Raw genomic sequence first — 14,018 nt, 5'->3', positions numbered from 1 at the left:
ACCTCTTCTTTTGTAGTAATTAAGAAATTTGACAGGAAACAGGGTAGACATTTGTTGGTTTTTGTCTTTTTACTCTACTTAATTCACAAGGTAAAGCGACTGTTTAGTTGCTTAAACCCTCAATTTTAAAATTAATATTCAAATATTATGACATGTCACATCTCTAATTTGACAACAAAAATTCAAAATTTATATAATTAAATTAAGAGCGAATAAAAAGATTTAATCTCTATCACTGATCATTTCTGTTTATGGGATCATTTTTTTTAGTTACAATCAACGCATTGCGTTATAAGCAACAAGGGTAACAATAAGCAACATTCACAACATATCTGTGTGGAGAAGTTACCCAGCGGTAACACTCTAAAAACATTCTACATTCTACTGACTCTCTTCATCAGAGAGGAGATCGCGAGGCCACTGTCTTTTAAGACATCTAGAAGTGTTGTCTGGAAATGTTCTGGAAGATAGATGTTGTACAAGTGGATTGAGATGTGTTTGAATGTTAAAATGGAATTTTCTGTATCGTGTTTTCAGCTACTTGTGTGACGATAGGAATGTTCAAGTCTGTGTGAATGGTTTGATTAGTGACGTAGAAAGAAGCGTTTAACTGTAGAGCGAAGAATTTTAGACTGCAAGGACCTGGATCCTTTGCAGATTTGAGCGTTTGGTTGAACCCCACAGTTCTATGCCATAAGCCCAGCCTGGCTTTAATATTCTTAAGTCTTTTGTTGTCCAGATTGAGTTTTGATCTGTTGTCGAGTAGTCTTTTTAGTTGTCGGAAGCGTTGTTGAGTTCTGCCCTCTATGGGAACATTTAAATTCTATTTCATCACATTAATATACTCGTACAAAACTTTTTGAACCAGTGTTATTTTGCATATGCTGTATCTCCTAATAGATAAACATGAAAAATGAAACTGACTGCGGAGATACACAGCGGTAAACATAAAAGTCGAAGCATGCGTTGATGCAAACAGAACATTACATCGCAAGACACATTATCAATGCATAAACGCTCAATTTAAGAAAAAATAAAATGTTTTCTGACATTCTTGACGCCAAATTACTCTGACAATTAAAATTACGGCAACCAATTTAAAAAAGAAACAAAATCCTTCTTTTAAAAAGTACCGAATCTTGAGTTCATTTATTTAAAAATTCTGGCGTACGATTTAAGCAAAAACAATGAGTTCCATTCTGGGACCTGTAGCATCTCGAATGAGCCAAGGCTGAAGTAGTTTTTCTTCAGATCTCCTCTATTTGAGTGCAAATTAAAATTTCCTTATTTAACCTAATTCTCACACATTATTAGTTCTGACCAAAAATTGAGTAGTTAAATGAGATTTTATATTTTTGCCGGGGCCAAAAAAGGCGACATTAAATTTGCTGACATTTTAAATAAACGCCATTATCGGCACACCACTCCTCGAACAGATCCAAAGTTAACTGAACTCCAAACAGACAAACGAAGACACAATCTTGTGAAAAGACTTCAAGAATAATGAGTGAGTGTTCATGTATTTTAATTAACACAATAATTAATAAAAGAACATTCAATTAGCAAACAAGCGTAAGTGAATAAAAAATTTGAATCTTTAATTCCCAAATATAGAGCCCTTTAATTTTATCAAAGTTGCGTTTTTTGGGTTTTATAAATAGCAAAATATTCTTCATATTGCAAGTAAACTGCGACATTGTAAGTAGGAATACTTAGATAATAAGAATTGACACAATATATTCCTATAAAGTAGTTTGTGAAAGTGAATTTCTTGATTAATAATCAGTACAAGTAAACTGATCAATAACAAGAAAACTGATTCGTATCTAAATCAATGTCCTGTAACAGTAGTACTGTTTTGTCCAGTAAGGATTTTACAGATGTAATCTGTAGAAACGGATATGGTGGACAACGTTGTCAATACTATATACAGAAGAGTTGTATACCTGCTTTTAAAGTTATTTGTTAATATTTGATTATGAAATACGTTAGCTAGTGAAATCTTTTCCAAATGCGAATGTTGCCATAGAAAACTAGTTACATTGTAAAGTAAAATATAGTTATTTCATCAGATTTATGGCAACTGCTATCAAAAATGGATATCAAATAAATTAAACAAATACATAATAGATAAATAGACAAATATGTCAAACTAATCTGCAGTTAAATTTATATATTATCTACTGTAGGCAATTTTGTCAGTGTTTTGCGTAAAAAAATATTTAATTTCTGAAGTTAATTTAATTTCTAAACATTCGATAGAAATAGAGGCTAAATATTATTACAAAATTTGGGTTTCTCAAGCTTCATTCTGGGTCCCTCTGTGTCAGGAAAATATTATATTAAATGGATTTAAATTCTTGTAGAATTAAAGTCATTAATATTTTTTGGAATTAGGCTCTTTTAAGTGCAATAACGTTTTAGACCGCCCACCGCTGCAACAATAAGGACTATTTACTGCTGTTTCCTTAATACCAACACTATTTGTTAAGAGTGAATCCAAAAATCGGATGTTAACACCCAACATGTCTTTTGTTTACCCTTCAAGGTCTAACACACAAATTTTCTTCGATTAACATTATTTGTTACCTTCGTTATGAAGTTTGTAAAACATTACAAGGAAACGTTACTGGAAGTGACCCACATTAGAACTTACAAATATTTGTTTATGTTTGCATTGTATATTCGAATTTTGTGAGAAATTCTCAACAAATTGGAAATCCATTGAGTAAAAACGTACTTCAGATTTAGGAATTTCTTAAAACATGGAATTTTAATAACAACTATAACCCTTCAGTAGAGTTAGAATTAGAACAAGAATTAGAAGCGTACATTACACAAAAATGATATGAAACAAAATTCAATTTATGCAAATCTAACTGGCCCGCTATACTTTAAAGTTTTGTTAGAAACTAATGGCCAATACAAGTAAATTAAGGTCTACTGTAATTAGTTCAAAAACTGGGTTTGACTCATTTCATCACATTCGCACTAAATCAATTAATTTAAATTTCAAATTGAAAACGCAATATTAATCAACCTTTAACACTTTATTTAGAAAATAGTGAACATATCTATCATTAATCTTATTACTTAAACCAGGATCTTGTTGTAATCAAGATATTTATAGCAATGACTTTATTCAATTGTCATACTTTGAACCAGATAAAACGCCACAGAAAAGTGGCTAGCCATTATTTTTTACGTACACAGTTAACTAGATAGCCAACTTAGGCTACTAAATACGACACACACAGGTAATCAAAAAGATGAATTGCTGGGAGATATATGAGAATAACACTTCTAAATAAAGGCTATTTTAGTTATATCAAGAAATAGACAATAAAGTAGAGGTAAATATTGTATAATTTAGAGTTTAAGTATATCTTGGCTTTTATCAACAACACTACACAGTTTTTAAATACAGAAAAAGATCTTTGAAGCTCACAATTTTCTCTTACAGTAAGCTGCAGTTTAAGAACTTACTAGTTTTGAAGAAAGATTATTGCCAATATCAGCCATAGCGTTTTATACATTTGTTTGCCAAGCTTTCTGCCTAGGGACTAGGTCATCTTCACGGCTAATGCGTGTTAATAATTATAATATTTTTTACACTATTAACATCTAAGGTTGATGTGTGATCTATTCTGATTGTTTAGGTACTGTGTCTCACCAAAAACATAATTGAACCCTAGCCCCTTACGTCCGAAAGAATTGCAAAGAATAAATAAACAAATTATGTCTGAAATTGGCAATAATCTTTCTTCCTTGGATTAATGAATCTGTCACCAAAAAACAATGAACAATACTCTTTCTATTCATTTTATAAATAAAAGCTTGCAATCTATACTAAACTTGAAAACTAGGTTAGTTCTACAGTGCTAGATAATATCATTGATTTTATCGATAGTAGTTTGCATGTTTATTGAATCCCTGATTGGTTACACTTTCATCTAACATTAGAGATCGATTAATCGGTTTGGTGTAGAGATTTTGACTTTACTTATGTTACTGTCTCGCATTAAACTTACACATAGTAGTGGTTTCCACTTAAGATGGCGCTCCGAACCTTTAGGAGCTTTTCCAGGGGGAAATCGAAATTGAAAATTGGACATGGTTTTCTATTTCGATGTAAGAGAAAGTAGATTAGATTACTGAGGTGGGACCTATGCCCCATGGCACCGCAGCCAAAAGAGGCGCCTTCCCCCTTTGAATCTAGTAGACGAAACCTCCCGTACTCAAGAGGTTGAGGACTTTCCCTACTAGTTCTTTTAGCGCTACTATCTCCTTTGGGCTGGTCCACTGTTTTTTTTTTAAATAAATATATGTTGGTAATTAGTAATGATTTTAGACAAGTAGTAGTATATAAACCACGAGTGCTTAAAATAAACCAGAAATCCGAGTTTTATAAAGGCAATCAACTTGAAAAAAATTAACTAGTAGATTGAATATGACAAAATCATACGTAGAAGAGCAAAAAGTATTATAATAATTGTTTAGGTCGGCTCTTTAGCCACGTTAATGGTAGCGCAACAGTAATTAGTCATGTTGGGTGAAATTGTTAGAACTAAAGCAGTTTTGTTAGACTATAGAAGTGGTTGTCTTTCTGTGATTGATATGTTTAACCGGTTAGCATATATGGCGCCTTTTTGTTTTTTTACTGTGTTTGTGCTTTCTAGTCGCGGCTCATTTACATTCTAATTCACCCTCCTATCATTTGTAAATACCAAACCCACCACCTCAATTAATCTTTGGTCCTACTCAAAGCAATCAAAGTTATTGAAAGCTTACAAAAGTAAAAAAGTAATTAGTAAAAAGGGAAGAAAGCGTAATTACATACTTCCTTTTTCAAACTTAGGGGAAGTAACGTGAGAGTGAATTTTCCCAGAATATTATGTAAAATATTACGGGTTCTTTTTTCTGTTTGAAGTGATGGTGAGCGTGGATTTGTAATTCGGAGATCCCCAGTTCGAGAATCGCAATTAACTAAGTTTTTATTTTTTAGAAAAATAGTAATATTTAATATGAACTTCTGCCTTAACACTCATTTTCACGTAATTGGGTAGTTAGTTGGACGTTAAAAGCTCCGTTTGAAAAATTGGGCTATTACTTTACTTCCATTTATGTAATCCCCTTGAGTAATAGATAGTAAGAATAATAATAATTAGCTATGAGGTTAGCATACTGGACGCCCACGCGGAAGTCCCGGGTTCGAATCCAGCCGCTGACCCTTAGAATTTCTCTTCCTAGGAGCTTCTTACAGCTCACTGTCCGGTGATGGACAGTATTGTCTGTAACGAGAGAACACTGTCCGAAGGCCGGCAGCGCACTGAAAAAAGCTCCGGGCGCCAATAACCTTAGATGTTGACGCGCCTTAAATCATAAAAAAAAAAAAATAATGTGACCATAGTCGTCAATGCGCCCCCAAAAAAAATAATAAATAAAAAAATAATAATAATAATAATAACAATAATAATAATAATGTCTGTATTAAATAATATTTACATTTTTATACATAAATAACATAATATTCCAATTATTACTAATAAAAGAAAATAATTAAATACTTAAAACGCTTCTTGTTTTTAACAGAAGACATAATTCTTGGTCTCTTGGACCGTCAGTGTGGAGTCTTGTTACGATTAATAAATATTATAATGAAATAAGTGTAAAGGAGCAGAGTGTAAATTAATAAAACGAAACTAAAATTAAAAAATAAAAATAAAATAACTAAATAGCAAATAGTATAAAATAGTTATTTATTGCCCATTCAGGCGGAGGCAAGGGCCAGTGCGTACAGAATGGCGAGCAATGGGCAATGGAGGCGTATCAGCTCCTGCATTGGCCATATGAGTATTTCAGATAAGGTCGACCCTGGGCCGGTTATTGACATGGCAGGGGACAGTATCTGTCCAAAGTACAGGTTCGAGACTCCATTTCAGGTATGTATTAAACCTAGGACTGAATGGAGGGCGAACTGGATGGACCAGTACCGGAAGGGAGGCATTTGGTTTACCGATGGCTCCAAGATGGACTGTGGGACTGGGTCTGGAGTGTATGGGGTTAAACCCGAGGTACACATTGAGAGATCTCTTGGGAGATACGCCACAGTCTTCCAGGCCGAGGTATTTGCTATTAAAATATGTGCTGAGGAAAACCTGCGGATGGAACCTAGGAATAGGGAGATTCGCATCTGTTCGGACAGCCAGGCTGCACTGAAGGCTCTTGTATCCTTCAGAATGACCTCATCCCTGGTTTGGGAATGCAGGAAGTCCCTAGAACTACTGGCGCGGCACAACAAAGTTCGGTTGGAATGGGTGCCGGGTCATGTGGGTATTGCAGGGAATGAAAAAGCTGATCATCTGGCCAGGAATGGATCTAACACTCCTTTTATCGATCCGGAGCCTGTCCTGGGGATCACCAGGGGTTCGATTCGTGCGGCCCTGAGAGACTGGATCTGGAGGGAGCACGAAAAGAACTGGGTAATGTTTCCAGGGGTTAAACACAGCAAGACCATGATGCCTTGGCTGTGTAAGCAAAGAACCAAAGAGACCCTGTGTTTGGGTAGAAATCAGATTACTCTGATTACAGGCCTATTCACGGGGCACGGTAGGTTCAGGAAGCATCTACGCAAGGTGGGGCTTATTAGCTCGGAACCATTGTGCAGATTATGTCAGGAAGAGGAGGAAACGGCCTCTCACCTGCTGTTCGATTGCGTTGCAATCGAGCGTTTGCGCTATGAAACCTTTGGAACGCTGAGGCCGAAGGAGATAGTAGCGCAAAAAGAACTAGTAGGGAAGGTCCTCATCTCTTTAGGAGGGGAGGGTTCGCTTACTAGAACTAAGAAGGGGCTGGCACAATAAGTCTTCTGTGGCTGCGGTGCCGTGGGGCGTAAGGTCCCGTCCAATCTATTATCTTATCTTATCTTATTTATTGCCCAAGTGTGTGAAGTTGTGTTTTCACTCACGAGTCCAGTTTTTGGCCACATGAATCCAGATAAAAAAAAACAAAGTCACAGGTAAGAACGTCACAAAAAGAATGAACATGACAATTTTAACACTATGTCAGCGTCTTTTTTTGTTTAATAATATTAATAGGGTTTAAATATTTAAGTTAAATTACAATTAAACTGCAAATTCCAATTAAGCAGCGGACAGAATAAAAGTCTTTAAAATTTATTCTCTCCTCGATGCGGTTGGTCTTTAATAGTCTGTACAGTCATTCTTCGTCAAATTATTTTTAATAATATCGTTTCTTTTTAAATAATTATTCATCTAAATTTCGCTCTTAATAACAAACTCTTAAATATTATTTTCGCCAAAGAGAACACTATAACAATTTAAACATCATCTTGTAGATCTAGTTTTACACACAAAAAAAATTAATGTTTGAATCTTAAAAATAAAAGTTCCATAGGTGGTCTACGAAAAGAAGATTACAAAAAATTAAAATAAAATAAGAAAATAGTATAGTTATCGTTTAGAACCAGGACGTGATTCTTAAATTCTCGTATTATCCTAAAGGAAAAAAGCACTAGTATCTCAATCATTAGTTTCTGCCTTAATACCTCATAATAATTTGATAGCACACGGATAAATAAATTTATCATACATTTTCTGTTGAATAAGATTCCGTATTAACCAGACTTCCTGAGCGTTCCACTCAATTAAGGAAATACTTTTGTGTAAAACATATAATTGGATTAACATTAAAAATGGGTAGTTAAAGAAAAAAAAATATGCCTTCATATTATAAGAGTATAATATCCCACATATCTATTAAATGGATTGGAGTTGATGTAGTAGAGTTATTTTCTAGGAGTAAATTATAACCTTCTAGCGTAGTAGAAGTTAAATGGTATTAAAACGTTTATAAATAAGTAATCCGGTAAAGAGAAGGATTATCGCACGTGCGTGAACCTTCCAAGTAACATTGTGACATTATTAAGTGCTACAAAACATCGTTAACGAACTGTAACTGAAAACCCATGAAATTTTTATTTGGGTTTTACTACTTAGGATTACAACAAGCACTAAGCAACCACATTAAAACAGCTTCTTCACTTAAATTGTTTAACTGCTGTTTTCTGCGGGAATATATTTTATGTCAGAAAAGTATTATCGGCTCTGTGTCTATGGAGCGAATGATGCAATTGAAAAGGGCAACTTGTTCTTTTTAAACCTCTGTAAAAATCGTAAAAGAAGAAGTGGCAAGGCAATGTCTTGATAAACAATAATGTTCTCATGCAGACAGTGCAACGCAGCACTCAATTAAATCGAAGATCTACATGCAGAAATTTGTAAAGCACTCCTTCGCAAAGCTACAATTCGGTACCAATTTCACCCAATTCAGACACCCACTTTTGATATTTAGGGTCTCTTTGGGCCTGAAGCTTACTTACTTATACCAGCGTCTACCAGGTTGTCATCAAATCAATTCCTGTGCTGCAAGTCGTCGCTTCTTCTCTCAGCAATATTCTTCTACTCTCCACACTACCAACAACGCGTTGGCATCTCTCTTTCCCATAGTAGTTGGTGGGTTCCATCACCTCACCTGTTTAGAAGACATCCGCCGCTCTGACCATACAACCTAATCTTTCCACGAGGTCTATTTTAACTTTATTTTCATCCTAATCTCTATATTCTTTATCCTACTTATTCTTTCCTTTTTTTAAGGTACCTCTTCCAGTAATCCATTTCTACCATCCTGATGTTAGTGTCCAATGTCTTACTAAAAGAAAAAAAATAGTCAAGTAATGTCTAACCACTCAACTATTGTGGGGCCTACTGTATTTTAATGTCGGCCATGTTTCTACTCTGTAGATCAAAATACCTTCTGAAAGATTTTGGAAGAAGGGGAGGGGGAATTAGAGAAACAAAAGGACAAATTGGGAGAGCAGATTGGAAAAGGAGAATTATGATAAACTAAGATTAAAGGTTGGGAAGGGTGGGGGACGCCACCAACACTCAGAATACTAACAGAGATTGGTTAGAAAATGATCATATATTTTTAAATAGTTCAGTTTTACAAAAGCACACATAATTTGATTCAGACCACACAAAATCTATATTATAAACACTTACAATTTGGTACCTTACGAGACATACAATTACAATTAGCACGTGCTTAGCTTCTTATTACAATTTATGTTCCTTCGCTATTACAACATTAATTCACTTCTTGACCCAATAGTCATAGACTTCGCGACGTTAATGGCCATTAAATATTTATAATAAAGTCTTTAAGGAGACACATGACAGGGGGCCTACACCGGTGTAGCAGGACATCTTGTTCATGGCTGGACTTGGCGGCAAAGTCAACTTCCTTTGCGAAGCCCCAAGGGCGACTGGCTCGAGCTCCCAGGCACATGCTACAGCCCCCTCTCCGTTGTCTTCTCCAGTGCTGCCAATCGGACAATGCTGTGCCGAAAGATAAATTCTAGGCCGGGGGGCCGCACATCCCTTCGAGGATCGAACACCTTCTATTCTTTTTATTATTCTTTCTGAAAATTTTGTCTGTTCCAGTGTACCGTATATCTTTCTAAACACCAGGATTTCTGATTCTGCTTCTGATTTCTCTGATAGCAGACTCCAAATTCACGTTGTCATGAACTATACCAAGCTATTCAACTGCAAAAAATAGAAGTGCATTCATGTGATCAGCATTATTCTTAGTCCCATATCTTAGCAGATTATTTGATTACAAATACAATATAGAATCGAAAAACAATCCGGCGTTTTTGTTAAAATTGTGGCAAAAAATATTTCATATTCATTACTTTCTTAGAAAATGCAAAATAATATTTGTATATGATTGCATCACATTGTACATTTTTAGCTTATTTTATAAACGCTGTTGGTAAGAGTAACTTACAACTTAATTGCTCATTTGTACCGTTTTATTACAGAAAATATATACAGTAATAAAACTGTAAAAAAATTGATCTTACCTTCAGTAATTATAAAATAAGTGAAAAACATAACAAAATTGTATTGGTGTAACAAAGTCCCACGATTACTGGATTAAATTCTTGGTGTTTTGTTTTTTATCGTGGATAGAAACATGGGTTAGATCGAATGTAGATTAGTATTGAAATGAGATTAACTGGTAACAAGCAAGTTAAAAGTATTTATAAAAACATTGTCCTTTATTTAATGGTTAGAGTATGCTGTTTAATTTACTGCTAATAATAACTATTCTAAAGAAAAAACAAACTACCGTGTTGTGTTAACTAACAGCTTCGTCCAGTTTTTGTTATTTTCAAAGTTATCCATTGCAAATTCATTAATTCTACTTTCTAAGATTGTGTTTAGTAAAGTGCGCTCATTTTATTTTACTTTTAACAAGTTCTTTTTACACTTTAGTTATCCGTTCATTTTAATATACAATTCTCTAAATAATTAAAAGGCTATCTTCAACTAGATTACAATAAATTTCAGAGATAAGCAATTGATAATTAGGCTTTAAACAACTCTCTGATCTTAAGAAGCAGATTTTTTTTTAGTGAAAACCTATTCAATTTTAGGGTCATGAGGTATTGAGCGTATTCTTCTTTTTTTAGATAAACATTTTTTGATTTTTAGATAGAGTGAGATCTTTGATTAGAGAATGTAAGGCAGTATTGTGGAAATGGTGCAGCGAGAAGTGTGCTCTACGCTACGAGTAGTTGTGTTTATCAAGATAGGTTATTTAACTTCTAATATTTATTTTTGAAATTAATTAATTTTGGTTTATTAAAGAGGGTAGCTTACTGGCTTAGTATCAGAGTGGATTTAAAAAGGACAGGCCACAGATTATGATTTCTTTTATTCTAAACATTTGTAGGAATAATGTACAATTTATTTCAGCGGACTTTTCAGCGGAATTGCGATAGTTTGAAGCGAAGGTAGCTTTTTATCTGCTACCAATTTGATCTAGCTAACCGCTATAACATTTAGAACCAAAAAGGTGGATCACAATACTGAGTATGCTCTCTAAAAAAATCTCATCCATATAAACCAGTGGTTCCCAACCATTTTAAGAACAGAGACCGTTTTAATATTTTATTGTTAGCAGGAGCCACAGGTTCAATATCACAATAAACTACTTTTAGATTTTAAAAATAAACTTCAATTAACATTGTGATTGTTTTCAATTACATTAATTTGCTTTTTGAGCTTGCATTTTCTTAACAAGATGGGTAATCCTGGGATTGATGAGATTGCTCAAAGCGACACGCATATCATCATTTGCTTTTATTCGACTTCTGGACTTGTTTTTAGGTGCTCGACGTTCCACTCACCGCGCCGTTGCCGCACATGCGGACGCATGCCAAATAAATATATTATTATTTTAAAAATGTTAAGTGTTTCGCGGACCATATTTTAGTTCTTGCGGGCCACAGGTTGGGAACCACTGATATAAACCTAAGAACAGGAGATCTTCCTTGAAGTTTAATCAAGCGTTTTAAGTACAGAAAATCTTACTGTACATTCACTTCTTAGAATTTATGACTTCTTACTTTTCTAAATAAAGTAAAGTAATTAAGGTAAACTTATTTTTTATTTAATTTTTTTTTGCAGGTTTTACTTCCAACTAAAGAACAGTGTAGCGAACAGAGGCGGTTAGGTAATAACATTCTTAAATTTCTTATTATCCCACTAAATAAAATCTGTGGCAAAGATCGGGAATCGAACCCACAACCACACGCGATACAGCTTAGTGTGGCATCTTACATTTTAAAATATTTTTTTTCACTTTCCTGCAACAGTGTAACACAAGACAAACTGGTAAAATACATTACTAGCAAACTTAAGAAAACTAAAAGAGTTTAATGGAACTGCTGCGATAACTACCCTTCTAAAGGAATCTTTCAAGATTGACCTTTGTCGTTTTAGAAAGAATAAGTAATAGTAAATTAATATAGTGGTTTATCTGTTAAAGTGTAAAATCTTGTTTATATACAAAATTATCACGAATGAATTCTTCAATGACAGTTTAATTAATTTGTTTATATTAAAAGAAGTATTAAATAATTTGTTTGGCAAATGAAAATGGTGATAATATGTCAGAACATTATATGAAGTTATTGAAGGTTGAGATATATGTTTAAAAAAAAAAAAATCCCAATGACACAAACTGATTGAGTCATCTTGAACATTCATTGTCTACAGGCGAGTTCAATTATAATTTCATTGAAGATCATTATGAAAGATTGAATTGATGGTTCTTCAACTCTAAGAACGTGGGTTTGACGTAATACCGTTTTCCACGATACTATTGTTAGTGACTACCTCGTGTGTGGCCCGTTGAGTAGGTGGGTCTTACTAATTTGATAAACAATATAAGTTATTTCTCATTTTAGTATAAAAGTTTATACAGAAATGCAGTGACAAATAAGTTTAAAGGACAATTGAATAAATTTCCATTATTCCATTGGAAATATATAAATTGCAAAATAGTGCTTAATTTTAGCATATTATTTAACATTGTGTACTAATTTGAATATAACACAATAATTAATAATAGCGTGCATTAACTGTGCTGCCAAGTTATACTATGAAAATATTAATTATTTGGTGTCGATTTTAATTATTTGTTTTTATACAACCCTTAAAGGAACGTGCACTCCTAAGAATATTATTTATTTATTCCGTTTCAAAAGGAATTACTTCTGTACATATATTCACATTCCCTTATTTATTTAAATACTTGAACAATGTACTACAGAAATCAATAATATTGTCAATCTGTTGAATTTAAATAAGATGGAAATCTGAACTAAAAGGGGAACAGAAACTTAAAGATAGAGAGTAAAGGACCATTTGATAAGACTCTCTTTTGTATGTAATTTTCATTGTAACAAGATTGTATTGGCCCTACCAAGTTACGTGCAATGAATGTCTATAAGGGGTATAAACGAAAACAATGGACCAAGAAGAAACATTCTCTTAAAGGCCGCTATAACATCACTTCAATCTTACACAGCAGTTAAGTTTAAATGGTTGAAAATGGATGCACTTGCACATTATCATAATAAGTCAAGGATGAACAAATAATTTTAAAGAGAAATGTAGCGGTAAGGGTTTTTTTTTCTACTTTATATTTTGACGTATAATTTTGTGAAAAAAAAATTGTTAAAGAAAAGAGAGTAAAATTACTGAAAGCAGGGTAAATAACCTGAGTGATTAGATTTACTATATAATTTCAAGATCAAATAAATAACAGTAAACATGTGGCACACATTCAAAACCTGAGCAATGCTAAGTAGAACAACTTGTTATCAAGTAGTTTTCATGGACAAAAAAAATCACTTTCATGGTTAATAACGAAAATAAAAATACTCCATTGAGGTGTGCAGACTGCCATTGCATGAGTTAAGAAAGATACCTTCCACTTTGTATTCTTATGCCCTTGAACTTACATACCACCTATCAGTTTTTGGGGAAAGATTCATCTCGTTTGATTTCTTAATCAGTCTACTGAATGGTCCAGATTGATCTCTACTTGTCTGAAATGTGGGCTGCGCTTGGGACTATAGAAAAGTGGTAAATAATGAATTCAGCTGCCTCAATCTGTTATTCATATACTTATTTATATATTTTATTATTCATTTTATTTTTTAGCCTTTAAAACATCTATTTTAATTCAAACTAAACACCGGCAGACGGTTTCCCTTGACTTATTAAAAGTTCATTTCCTTTTCTATTACACAAAGATATTCTTTTAAGTATTATTTGTTTTCTTTTAATAAACTTTATCATCATCCATTGCGGACAGATGCGAATTTTTGCAAGAGTGGCAGCGGTATGAGAAGAATGCAAGGTAGCAAGTCACAGTAGTGTAGCCGTGGAAGCACTAGTCGGTTAAATTAGTGTAAATTTTATGTTTGTATACTTTGCAATGTTGAATTTTGTTTTTTCACTTACTGCAGCAAAGCTGAAAGACATCAAGATGAGTCTCTATGTGAATAGTTGTTGTTATGTAAAGTGCGTTTTGATGAGATGATAGTATCGTCTACAAATCGTAGTTAAATAGTA

The sequence above is a fragment of the Rhodnius prolixus genome, unplaced genomic scaffold (genome assembly GCF_049639745.1).
Source record: "Rhodnius prolixus isolate KJV_2025 unplaced genomic scaffold, Rpr scaffold_3, whole genome shotgun sequence".
Classification (NCBI taxonomy): domain Eukaryota; kingdom Metazoa; phylum Arthropoda; class Insecta; order Hemiptera; family Reduviidae; genus Rhodnius; species Rhodnius prolixus.
This window is presented reverse-complemented; position numbering follows the sequence as displayed.